Below are 10,684 nucleotides of genomic sequence, written 5' to 3' on the forward strand. Positions count from 1 at the left end.
TAGCCTTTGTTTTGCTGAATGGGATTTCCGAGTACCCATGTCATAACCTAAAAAACAACAGTCGCAAAATAAATCGGGAAATCTTTTGGTCAAGCAAAACAAATAAAATATGGACGAAAATTAAAGTTGCCCTTAAAATTAATTAGCTGAGAAACTTTAAAATTAATTAAAGTTCGTGTTCTAATTCTAGTATTAGACCGGTACCGACTCATAGTGATACCACTGTTGGGTTTCCATAGTGACTAGAGAAAAAAATTCTTTATCAAAACCCAGTTCAAAAAATAATAGTCAATTAATTAAGCGATAAACGCATCGGAAAATAAATGAGTGAACAACAATAAACGAAACCCGCTAGGATCCGGTTAACGAGCACAACGGTAAGTTTATCTAACTACTGATGAGAGTTTTGTGCAAGATCTCTGACCTCTAAACCCAACTCAATACATCTCTACATATAGAGTATGGAGATGCATGCATGCTTAACAAGTGGTGTAATGCATACATAAGTTGGACAAGTGGCGAGATGAGCATGCATGAGCGACAAGTGGCGATGCAAGTGTGCATGCGTGACAAGTGGCGAAGCAAGTGGCAAGATGAGCATGCATGTTCGACAAGTGATGATGCAAGTGTGCATGCGCGATAAGTGGCGAGATGAGTGTACATGCAAGTGTACACGTCTCACATTTAATACCCGCAATAATATAAACCCGTTAATGATCATAAATATAAATATGATTTGTTTCACATAACGTTCGTAATTATAAGTTAAACAAGTTAAGTGGATTTTTGTTAGTTGCGCACAGTGTAACTCTGACGGGTCATAACTTGGTCGGCCACGTTAAGTAATTGGACCCAGTGGCGGATCTAAGAAATTTTTTTTATTGGTTTACTTTTGATAGATTCTCACTAATTCTCACTATTTTTTTCCAAATCATATGAGTTTCTCACTAATTTTTCTTATTTTTTCTAAACCGAATGGGTTTCTAGGAACCTACAAAAGTGGCCTAGATACGCCCCAGATTGGACCGGTCTATTTTTCCAACAAAAAATGCATTCCAAAGAAGGTAAATGTGCGTGTTTTAATAGGGTTCATTAATAGACTTCCTTCTCATACAAACTTGGATGGTAAAGGTATTGATGTCCCAAGTATTCTATGTCATGTATATATGTAACAATCACCTTAAGTCGAATTGTCATATATTTGGAAGTTGTAGGTTGGTGGATCATTGATGGTCCTTAATTGCGGCGTGGATGGGGTTGGCCATGCCTTTGGAGAGAGATCTGATTTCTTTGATAGAATGGGCAAATGATTTGAAGATTAAACATGAGAAATTGCTAGAAAAACAAACACTTTTGGAATGGTTATAAAACAAGGTCTCCAAAGCTGAGTGCTCCCCGAGTAGTTGCTACAAGGTAGGTTGCCGAGACGACTTTCTTCAACTCCACCTAATTACTCGAAATCGATCAAACGCGGTCAACCTCAACCAGAATCGGATCTAGTAGGTTAACTCAGGGCGAGTTTGACAAAAAAAAAAACAATTTATATGCCTATCATATTAAAGAATTAAAGAACGACTATCATTTTCACGTCTTTTTGTAACACCCCAAAAGTGATAAATTATGCATAATTGTTAGAAATTTATTTGTTAAATTTATTTAGTTAAAGAATGTGTTATGATGTATGCCTAAGAATGGAAAATACCTAGAAATAAATAAACACCTAATCTAGAGGGACTAAACTTGACAAGATGGAAGGAATTTGTGTTTTAAATAAACAAAGCTCAAAACACACACACTGTGTGCGTATTTGAGATCGACAAGGCCAAAGGAAGAGGGGTAAACCCTAAATTTCAAGAAATCTTCAAATCAAAAAGGGAATTGAAGGATTTTAGGATGCATGTATCAAGATTATCGATCTCCTAAGTGTTCTTCACTATCAAGTAAGTTAAATTTTATGATTTGGTGATGTTGGGTGAATTGGGTGTTGATGGACTCGTGAATCTAAGTGAAGTTAGGATGGATATCTGATAGAAACACCTTATGAAACTTGAATTATGCTTAGATTTCTGATTGTTAGGTAGGATGATGATGATGTATTTAATGTTAATTTGATGATGCTTGAGGTGTATGACAATGGATGTTATAGATTATTGATTTTGAATCTGGATTAAAATGAAAGTTATGTGAAGAATTAGTAAGAATCATGCTTTAAAAGCTTGTACATAATGTTTCATAAATGCGAAACCCGCCAAGTGTTCGATGAAATGCCTAAGAGAACAAATATGTAAAATTGTATGCAAGTTGCGGGTAATTATGTATGAAAAGTGATAATGACATGATTGTTAGCGAACTAAGATGAAAAATGTGATTTAAGTAGAGATCATATGGGACTTTGATTGTTAGTATGATGTGTTAGAAGCGTGCATTAGTAGCTTGTATTCTATGCATAAGGTTATGGCACACCAAATACACTTAGTTGATTTTGTAGTTGGGTGAAGTGGTTGTATGATATGTGGATTTTTCTAGCAAGCTAAAGTTGGGTTCAAGGGTAGCGTTAAAATTGGTCAATCTTAAATGATGTTGATAGTTGTGGGATTATGAGATGAAAAATATGGAAGTATTTGAATATGTTGAATGTGCATAATTAGTGTATTAAGCTTTTGTCACAAGTGTTATATTAGAGAAATCATTAAATACATGATATATCAATATTTGCTAAATGTAACAACATGAAGAATTATGCGGAATGAAAAGATGCGACTTCAAGCTTATATTTTGTGTTGATTGGAATTTGACAAATAAAGTATAACGTAGAATGTGTGTTTATACTAATGAAATGGTAACCATGATGACATGAAAGTATAGGATCATGTCAAGATGGGGGAAACATGGAAGGATACATAAAGGATATGAGGAAGCATACACGAGACGGGCACTCGAGGTAAGTGAATCTCGATTCACTTTTTAGTAGGTTTAATAAATTTTTTTAATACTTATGCTTATGAAACATCATGAAAGGACAGGTAATAATTAGAAGCAATAACCTAATAATGCCTCAGTATTGACGAAGGTTGTTATTTAAGTCGAAAGTAAATTGGTGGGTACAAACGGGTCGAATATTATTTGCATGGGATGTGTAATGTAATGTAATTCGTTATGGTTATGACCCCGGGTAAGAATTTATAGTCATTTATGAAAGGGAAATGTTTTACGGTTAATTAGAAACAAGTTTTAACTGTTTCGGATGTGAATTGGACAAGATAAGATAGTTTTGGTGATTAAAATGGAAGCTGTGCTGGGCACTACCGTAGCTTACGTAGCCACCGTAAGCTACGGTATGCACTGAAAGAATGGATTTGTTTTCGTGTTAGTGTAAGAAATTGTATCAGTAAATATGTTTAGGAATCTAGTAGGCACGTAGGTCGTTTTGTATATCGCCTATATTATGTTAAGTTGTGAATATGTCATTTCGACATAAGCGTATGTGTATGAAGTGGTAAGCATGAGCTAGTGTATATAAATTCGTAAATGATTGTTTGTATGTAGGTAGGGACGTAGACATGTATAAGGTACGTTTGCATATAGGTGTATGTGATAATAGGCACTCAAGGGTGAATGCATGTGTGTATGAATATACGATGCTAAAGATATACGTATGAACGTTATCAAGGCGTCGGAGTACTTACGATTACTAATGATGTGCTTTGAGTTTGGAATGTAATGCAGGTATGAGATTGCCGGATTCATGAAGGAATGAAACCTGGTTTGGATAAAGAGTATTTAAGAAAGCGCTTGGACAATTCCACATTTACTTCATAGAATGCTTTTCTAATTTCTATTATATGGTTTAATGTTGTATGGTGTTAATGACTAATGGTTGGGTTGTACGTTGTGTCCACAGGTATCGCTCGGGTTTCCTCTACCACTAGCGAAGTGAAACAGACATAGATCGAGTTCAGAGCAAAGGATTGTACGGGAAAGAAAGGTCACATAGTTTGTTTTAAATTGGTCATGAAGCCTTGATATAATGTAACATTGTGAATCCTCTCTAATGAACGTATTGCAATTTGTAATTGAGTCTTCATGTAATTAATATGACTTTTTAAGAACAAAATTTTTGGGCTCATATTTTCTGTTGTGTCGTATTTAAGCTCTTACAAGTTGGTCTTACAGGGATTTGTTCATCATACGAATAGGTCATGCCCGAATTTTGTTAAATAATAGTATGATACTTTTACTTTTTTGGATTAGAAAATCTAGGCATTACAAGTTGGTATCAGAGCCCTGGTTTGAGGGAAATCAAGTACGAGGAGGTAAATACTTGGACTCAACCCTATGTGCTCTTGTGACAAGGAACCCGTACAATCCGAGACTCGATCAAGATCTAAGGGTAGAAGCAAAGGTAAGTATGTATTTGAAGAAAACTAACAGTATGTTATGTGTAAGGTAAGCATAATTTCTTGGAGAGGATGATCTGTGAATGCGGTCTAGGACCGACATCAAGGCATGGGATAAGAGAAATTGACCCCAGGTACGTAAATTTAACCTGCGGGTACATGTAACGGTAAAATCTATCAAGTGAAGGAAAATTTCAGAAAGGAATATAATAATAGAATGGTAATGAAGTTTTGAAAATGTTACACGTGCCGAAACCTAATTCTTCGAACAAAAGGTGACGATTACACGAAGACACGAAACTAGTATGTGGATTGTGTACCTGGCCAGTACACAAGAAACATATGACGTCCGTGAGACCGTGATAATTGTTACAGGTATGTCCGTTAGAATTAGGTAGTAGGTGGACATGAGGGTGAAGGGAAATGTAAGACTTTTAGGGTTTTGAAAGTACCAAACTACACATGAGAAGTATGAATGATAAGTTAGAATCTGCTAAACGGGTTCGAAACATGAAAGGACTGAAAGATATGAATGATATGTTAGAAACCGCGAGACGGATTCGAAACATAGAAGGTAATGAATGATAGAATAAAAAAGCTTAAAATTCATAAATGGGCATGAATCAATAAGTAAGAATGAATGCCAAGAATGAAAGGCTCAAAATTTTAAGTAATTATAGATCGAACAAGTAAATATTCTTTAAGAAGCGGATATTATTCAAGTTATGGTTTGCACTTATATATATATATATATATATATGCCTATAATTATGCTCATGTACTGTATTCAAGAATGTTTAAAAGGATAAATGAGTTATGCGGGTCAAATGGTGATTGCCATTTGAACCCGGTATTTAACGTTTGAAATGGTCAAGTTATTTAATGGTATGTGAGCATGATGTACGGTAATGTTACTGTCACAAACAGGAAGGAAATAGTCAAGCAAGGTATGGATAACGAGTCAATGGATTTTGACTTGCGTTAGGTATGTATAAAGGTTATGCATTTAATAGGAGCTTATTGCTCGACTAGAGAGGGGTGTGTTAGAATTGGATAATTAATAAGCATAGGTCAGAATGTATTTACAAATGGACTTCCGAAAAGTCAAACAAAGTATGTGCATAGTTATTAAACCAGTATTAGCAAAATAGTATGAGGTATTTGATTTGCCAAGTACGAAACGGACGCTTAAGGTAAGTGATTTCCGTAATCACTTCTTATTTATAAATGAAGTTTGGTATGTTGTATATAAGGAACCAAGTAAGAATTTATGGGTAAGGGTAAGTACCAAGGTAAGTTCATATGAACTTCGTCTATCCTTATTGTAAATTAAGATGAATATTCATTGTGTTAATGGAATGTTCATTATGTTGCTGAATGTTCATCGTGTTAATAGAATGTTCATTATGTTGCTGAATGTTCAATATGTTGCTGAATGTTCATCGTGTTAGTGGAATGTTCATTATGTTGCTGAATGTTCATCGTGTTAGTGGAATGTTCATTATGTTGCTAAATGTTCATCGTGTTAGTGCAATGTTCATTATGTTGCTGAATGTTCATCGTGTTAGTGGAATGTTCATTATGTTGCTGAATGTTCATCGTGTTAGTGGAATGTTCATTATGTTGCTGAATGTTCATCGTGTTAGTGGAATGTTCATTATGTTACTGAATGTTCATCGTGTTAGTGGAATGTTCATTATGTTGCTGAATCTTCATCGTGTTAGTGGAATGTTCATTATGTTGCTGAATGTTCACCGTGTTAGTGGGATGTTCATTATGTTGGTGAATGTTCATCGTGTTAGTGGAATGTTCATTATGTTGCTGATTGTTCACCGTGTTAGTGGAATGTTCATAATGTTGCTGAATGTTCTTCGCATTAGTGGAATGTTCATCGTGTTAGTGGAATGTTCATCGTGTTGCTGAATGTTCACCGTGTTACTGGAATGTTCATTATGTTGCTGAATGTCCATCGTGTTAACGGAATGTTCATTGTGTTGCTGAATGTTCATCGTGTTAATGGAATGTTCATTGTGTTGCTGAATGTCCATCGTGTTAACGGAATGTTCATTGTGTTGCTGAATGTCCATCGTGTTAACGGAATGTTCATTGTGTTGTTGAATGTTCATCGTGTTAATGGAATGTTCATTATGTTAATGAAATGTTCATCATGTTTGTTGGAAGTTAGTCGGCTATGTTTGTTTGTAATTGCATTGATTTGTGTTGATATGGTTGTAGATAAGACTCAACTTACAAATAAGTGAATGTGACTTGTATGTATGTGTACATGTAGAAACGGAATGCGAGGATATAATTATGATGATCAAAGGAAACATCATAGATAATGTAGGAATAGAATGAATCGAATTGAAATGTTTTGAATAAGCAGAAACATGAGTGTATTATGTTTATTTAGAAGGAAAGAAACAAGTCGGTTAAAAAAAACCTTAGGCTGTAATTCGTTATGGTTATGACCCCAGGTAAGAATTTATAGTCATTTATGAAAGGGAAATGATTTACGGTTAATTAGAAACAAGTTTTAACTTTTTCGGATGTGAATTGGACAAGATAAGATAGTTTTGGTGATTAAAATGGAAGTTGTGCTGGGCACTACTGTAGCTTACGTAGCCACCGTAAGCTACGGTATGCACTGAAAGAATGGATTTGTTTTCGTGTTAGTGTAAGAAATTGTATCACTAAATATGTTTAGGAATCTAGTAGGCACGTAGGTCGTTTTGTATATCGCCTATATTATGTTAAGTTGTGAATATGTCATTTCGGCATAAGCGTATGTGTATGAAGTGGTAAGCATGAGCTAGTGTATATAAATTCGTAAATGATTGTTTGTATGTAGGTAGGGACGTAGACATGTATAAGGTACTTTTGCATATAGGTGTATGTGATAATAGGCGCGCAAGGGTGAATGCATGTGTGCATGAATATACAATGCTAAAGATATACGTATAAACGTTATCAAGGCGTCGGAGTACTTACGATTACTAATGATGTGCTTTGAGTTTGGAATGTAATGCAGGTATGAGATTGTCGGATTCATGAAGGAATGAAACCTGGTTTGGATAAAGAGTATTTAAGAAAGCGCTTGGGCAATTCCACGTTTACTTCATAGAATGCTTTTCTAATTTCTATTATATGGTTTAATGTTGTATGGTGTTAATGACTAATGGTTGGGTTGTACGTGGTGTCCACAGGTATCGCTCGGGTTTCCTCTACCACTAGCGAAGTGAAACAGACATAGATCGAGTTGAGAGCAAAGGATTGTACGGGAAAGAAAGGTCACATAGTTTGTTTTAAATTGGTCATGAAGCCTTGATATAATGTAACATTGTGAATCCTCTCTAATGAACGTATTGCAATTTGTAATTGAGTCTTCAAGTAATTAATATGACTTTTTAAGAACGAAATTTTTGGGCTCATATTTTCCGCTGTGTCGTATTTAAGTTGTTACAAGTTGGTCTTACAGGGATTTGTTCATAATACGAATGGGTCGTGCCCGAATTTTGTTAAATAATAGTATGATACTATTACTTTTTCGGATTAGAAAATCTGGGCATTACAAGTTGGTATCAGTGCCCTGGTTTGAGGGAAATCAAGTACGAGGAGGTAAATACTTGGACTCAAACCTGTGTGCCCTTGTGACAAGGAACCCGTACAATCCGAGACTCGATCAAGATCTAAGAGTAGAAGCAAAGGTAAGTATGTACTTAAGTATGTATTTGAAGAAAACTAACAGTATGTTATGTGTAAGGTAAGCATAATTGCTTGGAGAGGATGATATGTGAATGCGGTCTAGGACCGACATCAAGGCATGGGATAAGAAAAATTGACCCCAGGTACGTAAATTTAACCTGCGGGTACATGTAACGGTAAAATCTATCAAGTGAAGGAAAATTTCAGAAAGGAATATAATAATAGAATGGTAATGAAGTTTTGAAAATGTTACACATGCCAAAACCAAATTCTTCGGACATAAGGTGTCGATTACACGAAGACACGAAACTAGTATGTGGATTGTGTACCTGGCCAGTACACAAGAAACATATGACGTTCGTGAGACCGTGATAATTGTTACAGGTATGTCCGTTAGAATTAGGTAGTAGGTGGACGTGAGGGTGAAGGGAAATGTAAGACTTTTAGGGTTTTGAAAGTACCAAATACACATGAGAAGTATGAATGATAAGTTAGAATCTGCGAAACGGGTTCGAAACATGAAAGGAATGAAAGATATGAATGATATGTTAGAAACCGCGAGACGGATTCGAAACATAGAATTGAATGAATGATATAATGAGAAAGCTTAAAATTCATAAATGGGCATGAATCAATAAGTAGGAATGAATGCATATATATATATATATATATGAATATAGTTATGCTCATGTACTGTATTCAAGAATGGTTGAAAGGATAAATGAGTTATGCGGGTCAAATGGTGATTGCCATTTGAACCCGGTATTTAATATTTGAAATGGTCAAGTTATTTAATGGTAGGTGAGCATGATGTACGGTAATGTTACTGTCACAAACAGGAAGGAAATAGTCAAGCAAGGTATGGATAACGAGTCAATGGATTTTGACTTGCGTTAGGTATGTATAAAGGTTATGCATTGAAGAGGAGCTTATTGCTCGACTAGAGAGGGGTGTGTTAGAATTGGGTAATTTGTAAGCATAGGTCAGAATGTATTTACAAATGGACTTCCGAAAAGTCAAACAAAGTATGTGGATAGTTATTAAACTAGTATTAGTAAAATAGTATGAGGTATTTGATTCGCCAAGTACGAAATGGACGCTTAAGGTAAGTGATTTCCGGAATCACTTCTTATTTATAAATGAAGTTTAGTATGTTGTATATAAGGAACCATGTAAGAATTTATGGGTAAGGGTAAGTACCAAGGTAAGTTCATATGAACTTCGTCTATCCTTATTGTAAATTAAGATGAATATTCATCGTGTTAATGGAATGTTCATTATGTTGTTGAATGTTCATCGTGTTAATGGAATGTTCATTATGTTGCTGAATGTTTAGTATATTGCTGAATGTTCATCGTGTTAGTGGAATGTTCATTATGTTGCTGAATGTTCATCGTGTTAGTGTAATGTTCATTATGTTGCTGAATGTTCATCGTGTTAGTGGAATGTTCATTATGTTGCTGAATGTTCATCGTGTTAGAGGAATGTTCATTATGTTGCTGAATGTTCATCGTGTTAGTGGAATGTTCATTATGTTGCTGAATGTTCATCGTGTTAGTGGAATGTTCATTATGTTGTTGAATGTTCATCGTGTTAGTGGAATGTTCATTATGTTGCTGAATGTTCATCGTGTTAGTGGAATGTTCATTATGTTGTTGAATGTTCACCGTGTTAGTGGAATGTTCATTATGTTGTTGAATGTTCATCGTGTTAGTGGAATGTTCATTATGTTGTTGAATGTTCATCGTGTTAGTGGAATGTTCATTATGTTGCTGAATGTTCATCCTGTTAGTGGAATGTTCATTATGTTGCTGAATGTTCATCGTGTTAGTGGAATGTTCATTATGTTGCTGAATGTTCATCGTGTTAGTGGAATGTTCATTATGTTGCTGAATGTTCATCGTGTTAGTGGAATGTTCATTATGTTGCTAAATGTTCATTGTGTTAGTGGAATGTTCATTATGTTGCTGAATGTTCATCCTGTTAGTGGAATGTTCATTATGTTGCTGAATGTTCACCGTGTTAGTGGAATGTTCATTATGTTGCTGAATGTTCATCGTGTTAGTGGAATGTTCATTATGTTTGTAAATGTTCACCGTGTTAGTGGAATGTTCATCGTGTTAGTGGAATGTTCATCGTGTTGCTGAATGTTCACCGTGCTACTGGAATGTTCATTATGTTGCTGAATTCCATCGTGTTAACGGAATGTTCATTGTGTTGCTAAATGTTCATCGTGTTAATGGAATGTTCATTGTGTTGTTGAATGACCATCGTGTTAACGGAATGTTTATTGTGTTGCTGAATGTCCATCGTGTTAACGGAATGTTTATTGTGTTGTTGAATGTTCATCGTGTTAATGGAATGTTCATTATGTTAATGAAATGTTCATCATGTTTTTTGGAAGTTAGTCGGCTATGTTTGTTTGTAATTGCATTGATTTGTGTTGATATGGTTGTAGATAAGACTCAACTTACAAATAAGTGAATGTGACTTGTATGTATGTGTACATGTAGAAATGGAACGCGAGGATATAATTATGATGATCAAAGGAAACATCATAGATATTGTAGGAATAGAATGAA

The 10,684-nt window shown here is 35.1% G+C and overlaps 1 long non-coding RNA gene across 1 annotated transcript; it reads left to right on the forward strand.

Annotated features, from left to right (window-relative positions):
• The first annotated feature begins 1,820 nt into the window (after positions 1 to 1,820).
• LOC110938875 lies at positions 1,821 to 4,114 on the forward strand. The gene is made up of 3 exons (XR_002591774.1): positions 1,821 to 1,940; positions 2,866 to 2,941; positions 3,902 to 4,114. It is a non-coding gene; the product is annotated as an uncharacterized LOC110938875 (long non-coding RNA).
• Positions 4,115 to 10,684: the final 6,570 nt, after the last annotated feature.

This window comes from Helianthus annuus, chromosome 5 (genome assembly GCF_002127325.2).
Source record: "Helianthus annuus cultivar XRQ/B chromosome 5, HanXRQr2.0-SUNRISE, whole genome shotgun sequence".
NCBI lineage: Eukaryota > Viridiplantae > Streptophyta > Magnoliopsida > Asterales > Asteraceae > Helianthus > Helianthus annuus.